Below are 5558 nucleotides of genomic sequence, written 5' to 3'. Positions count from 1 at the left end.
TGTGTGTGTGTGTGTGTGTGTGTGTGTGTGTGTGTGTGTGTGTGTGTGTGTGTGTGTGTGTGTAGAGACAGGCAGGCAGGCAGGCAGAGGGTATGAGTATAAGGTGAATCCTAGGGAATGACATTTAAAAAAACTTAGCAATGAGAAAGAAGGGTATAATGGGTGCAGAAGGGAGGGAGAGGTAGAATGGGGTAAATTTTTTCACATGAAGAGGCACTAAAGACCTACTACAGTGAAGAGGAAGGTGGGAGGGTGGGCAATTAGCATTGCTTGAACCTTACTCTCATCAGTAATGTCTCAAAGAGGGAATCATATCTACAATCAGTTGAATATAGAAATCTATCTTACCTGAAAGGAAGTAGGAGTGGAGGAGATCAAGTAAAAGGGGTGGGGAACTGACAGAAGAGGAGGAATATCAGGGGAGGTGGTAGAGAGAAGCAAAGCACTGGTAAGAAAGGAAAGGATGAAAAGAGAGAGAACCCACAGGGGGAAAAATAGGATGGAGGGAAATACACAGGTAGTAATCATAACTGTGAAGGTATGAAGGGGATGAACTCTCCCATCAAATGGAAGAGGAGAGTAGAGTAGATCAAAAACCAGAATCCTACAATATGTGGTTTGCAAGAAATACACTTTAAGCAGAGAGACACACAGAGAGTAAAAGTAATGGACAGAGTAGAATTTATTATGCTGCAGCTGAAGAAAAAAAAAAGCAGGGGAAGCAATCCTGATCCCAGACAAAGTAAAAGCAAAAATAGAACTAATTAGGAAGGAAACTACACCTTACTAAAAGGTACTATAGACAATGAAGTAATATCAATACTAAACATATATGCACCAAGTGGTATCACATCCAAATTTGTAAACAAGAAGTTAAGTGAGTTACAGGAAGAAATAGACAGCTAAATTTTACTAGTGGAGAACCTCAAATATCAACCTCCTAGAACTCAATAAATTCAATCAAAAAATAAACAAGAAAAAACTAAGGAGACAAGTAGAATATTAGAAAAGTTAGATACAAAAGACCTTTGGCACAATTTAGTCATAAAGGATGACACCATAAGCAAATTAGAAAAACAAGGAATAGTCTACCTGTCAGATCTATGGGGAGGGGAAGAATTCATGACTACACAAGAGATAGGGAGCATTACAAAATGTAAAATAGATGATTGTGATTATATTTTAAAAAGCTTTTGTATAAACAAAACCAATGTAAACAAGATTAGAAGGGGAGAAGATTAAAAAACAATCTTGATAGCAAGGCCTAATTTTTCAAATATGCAGAGAACTGAGTCAAATTTGTAGGAATACAAGTCATTGCCAATTGATAAATAGTCAAAGTATATGAACAGGGAGTTTTCTGATGAAAAAATCAAAGCTATCTATAAGCATATGAAGACGTGTTCTAAATCACTTTTGATTAGAGAAATGTAAATTGAAACAATTCTGAGATACTACCTCACACCTATCAGACTGGCTAATATGACAGAAAAGAAAAATAATAAATGCTAGAGAAGATGTAGGAAAATTGGGACACTAATGCACTGTCAGTGGAGTTGCAAATTGATCCAATCATTTTGGAGAGTCATTTGAAATTATGCCAAAAGGGCAGCCAGATGCTGCATATTCTTTGATCCAGCAATACTACTACTAGGTCTGTATCCCAAAAAGATCATAAAAAATGGAAAAAGGACCTACATGTGCAAAAATATTTATAGCAGCCCTTTTGGTGATGGCATAATATTGGAAACTGAGGGAATGCCCATCAATTAAGTGATGGCTAGACAAGCTGTGGTATATGAATGTAATGGGATAATATTGTACAATAAGAAATGATGAACAGACAGATTTCAGAAAAACCTGGAAAGATTGTACAAACTGATGCAAAATGAAATGAGTGAAACCAGGAAAACATTGTACACAATATCAACAACATTACATGATGATTAACTATGAATGACTCAGCTCTTCTTAGCAACACAATGATCCAAGAAAAGCACAAAAATTTCACAAAGGAAAATGCTATCCATATCCAGATAAAGAACTGATGGACTCGATGCAGACTGAAGCATGTTTTTTCACTTACTTTATTCTTACTCTACTATTTCCTTTATATCTGTTTCTTCTTTCAGAACTGTGACTAATATGGAAATATTTTTATATGATAACATGTGTATAAACTATATCAAACTTCCTATCATTTTCAGAAGAGGGGAGGGAAGGAGTAAAATTTGGAACTCAAAATCTTGTAAAAATGAATGCTAAAAATTTTCTTGACATGTACCTGGGGGAAAATAAAATACTATTAAATTTTAAAAGTAAAAATATATATATAAACTAGGTAGAGGATTTTTTTTTAATGTTTGCTCCTTTCCCTTCCCCCCACCCCAATCTCAGACTCAAACAGCCAGTATTTGAGGGAGAAACAAACCCAGGACCTCCCAATGTCCAGGCTAATGCTGTATCCACTATACTACCTACCAATCCATTTCATCCAGGCTATCAAATAATTAACTTTGGTATTCTTCCTTAGCACACTGTTGACCTGTGTGTGTGAGTGTGTGTGTATGTATGTATGTATGTTTTGCTGTGCTTTTCTTTGGTAGTGACATGAACAATGATGCTATCAAATGGGAATTCAATCCTCTAGGCAAACAGTAGGTATTCATTCAGTGAACATTAATTAGTAGTAATAATGACTCATTCTACTGAATCCTACCTGCAGCCCCACTGAAGAGGCAAAGTATGTAAGTACTTCCCCATTTTGCCTTTCAGTACCTTTCTCCTTTCATCCAAAGTTTCATATCTCTAGCAATCTATTTTTGCCCAGGGCATATCATTCAAGAACCTACCCTTCACCATCTTCTGTCCTATAGTACCAGAACCCTGTCCTTAGCTGATTATAATAATGGAAAAGGATATTTAACCTAAAGCAGGATAAGATGATGGTGATGTAAACCATTGAGACAGGGACTAGGGGGAGAACTATCTCATCTTAATTGAGGAATTCTTAGTAAATTAAAAATCCTCAAAATTTACATTTTGAAAACTTCATGAAATTTCCCCATATGAGGATTTGTTGAAGAAAATAAGGATGTATAGCCTGAAGAAAAGACAAATGCAGTAACTATAATGACCTCTGCCTTCAGAGTACTTGAATGCTTTCAAGTGGAAGAAATAGTGAAAGATAATGTCCTTTGGGTTGGCTCTAGAACTAAGGGGTAGAGATGTTAAAGAAATAAATTTTGACTTCACCAACTCTCTTTCTTCCTTCCTGTGACCCATCCATCAAGCTTGTTCTTTCAAACTGTTTTTTTTTCTTTTTGGAGGGGGGAAGATAGGGCAATTGGGGTTAAGTGATTTGCCCAAGGTCACATGGCTAGTAAGTGTTAAGTGTCTGAGGCCGAATTTGAACTCAGGACCTCCTGACTCCAGGGCCAATGCTCTATTCACTGAGTCACCTAGCCACCCCTATCAAGCCTGTTCTTAAGAAATAATCCAAAAGGGAAAAGGACCCATGTATACAAAAATATTTATAGCAGCTCTTTTTGCTGTGGCAAAGAATTGGAAACTGATGGGATGTACATCCACTTGTGGTATATGAATGTAGCAGAAAACTATTGTTCGATTAGAAATTATGAATAGGCAGATTTCAGAAATACCTGGGAATACATACATGAACTGGTACTGAGTGAAGTGAGTGAAGTAAGCAGTACCAGGAGAACTTTGTACACTGTAACAGCAGTATCGTGTGATGACCAACTTTGATGGACAGCTCTTCTCAGCAATACAATTATCTAGAACAATTCCAAAAGATGGAAGATGCTATCAACATCCAGAGAAAGAACTGTGGAGTCTGAATGTAGACAGAAGTATACTATTTTATCTTTTTTTGTTTTGTTTTTTTCTTTCCTCTAGTTTTTCTCTTTTGTTTTGTTTCTTCTTTCACAACACGACTAATGTGGAAATATGTTTAATATGATTGTACATATATAGTTTGCATGCTGTCTTGGGGAGGGGGAAGAGGAAAGAGGAGGAAGGAGAAGGAGAGGGGGTAATCTTAGAACTCAAAATCTTATAAAAGTGAATGCTAAGCTTTTTTCCTTCAGCTGGCCAAGATGCCAAAAGGGAAGAAGGCCAAGGGGAAGAATGTGGCTGTGGCCTCTGCTGTAGTAAAGAAGAAGGAAGCAAAGAAAGTGGTCAATCCTTTGTTTGAGAAGTGTCCCAATAACTTTGCCATTGGCCAGGACATCCAGCCCAAAAGGGACCTTGTGCAATTTGTCAAATGGCCTTGGTACATCAAACTGAAGCGTCAATGGTCTACTCTTTATAAGTGTTTGAAGATTCCACTAGCAATTAACCAGTTCACCCAAGCTTTGGATCATTAGACAGCTACTCAACTACTTAAACTGGCTCACAAGTATAGACCTGACAAAGCAAGACAAGAAGCAAAGGCTGCTGGCTCAGGCTGAACAAAAGGCTGCAGGCAAAGGAGAGGTCCCCACTAAGAGACCACCTGTTCTCAGAACAGGTGTCCACACTGTTACTACCCTGGTAGAAACCCAGAAAGCACAGTTAGTAGTGATTGCACATGACATGGACCCCATTGAGCTAGTGGTCTTCCTACCTGCCTTTTGCCAGAAAATGGGGGTTCCTTACTGTATTATCAAAGGTAAAGCAAGACTCGGTCGTTTAGTTCACAGAAAGTCCTGCACAAGCATTGCCTTCACACAAGTTAACCCTGAAGATAAGGGAGCCCTGGTCAAGCTGGTGGAAGCCATCAAAACCAATTATAACAATAAATATGACGAGATCTGTCGTCACTGGGGTGGCAATGTTCTGGGTCCAAATCAGTGGCTTGTATTGCCAAGCTGGAAAAGGAAAAGTTAAGGAACTTGCAACCAAATTGGGTTAAATGTACATTTGTTTTTTCCCTACATAAAAATAAAAATTTAAAGAAAAAAAAAGTGACGCCTACTTGCGTAGTAATCCCAAGAACAGGACTTGGCATCAGCTAGACAGGCTCATATTCTACCTCAGACACTTATTAGCTGTGATCTTGGGTATGGGTAAGCCATTTAACTTCTCTATGCCCCAGGTTCTTCATCTGCAAAATAAGGGTATTGGATAGAACTGCAGGACATCTTTCAGCTCTAAAATTTTTCCATGACCTCTGATCTATGATCTTTATTTACCCTTTTTGTATGCTAATCTATCTCCTCAACTCCTATTACTTGCTTTCTGCATCTTGAATAATGTCTCCTGCCAAGGCCTCTCAGACACTAGTTAAATGTTTCTACACACTGTGGTTCCCTACATGACATCTCCCACCACAGACCTGTGTACTGTTTGCTTACAATGGGACTTAGCAGTCCCATTCTGACAATATACTTCATAGTCCACCATGATGGTTTTCCTTGGTTTGCAGTGGATACTTGATCTCCTGGCCAAGTCCCTTTCCCTTTCCCTTTCCCTGCAGCTACTGATTGAATTGAAGAAAGCTTTGCTCCCACTGCTCTCTGGTCCTTCCTCTAGCCTGACTCACTTTGGTCATAACA

At 38.3% G+C, this 5558-nt stretch overlaps 1 pseudogene; it reads left to right on the top strand.

The window, feature by feature from the left end:
- Positions 1-4085: 4085 nt before the first annotated feature.
- LOC138145198 (large ribosomal subunit protein eL8 pseudogene) lies at positions 4086-4915 on the top strand (annotated as a pseudogene).
- The last annotated feature ends 643 nt before the right edge of the window (positions 4916-5558 follow it).

The sequence above is a fragment of the Petaurus breviceps genome, unplaced genomic scaffold, assembly GCF_028583685.1.
Source record: "Petaurus breviceps papuanus isolate PSGF00001 unplaced genomic scaffold, PetGlider_PUasm1.0 90731, whole genome shotgun sequence".
Lineage (NCBI taxonomy): Eukaryota > Metazoa > Chordata > Mammalia > Diprotodontia > Petauridae > Petaurus > Petaurus breviceps.
Note: the sequence above shows the minus strand (reverse complement) of the source record. Positions and strands in the feature narration are given on the sequence as shown.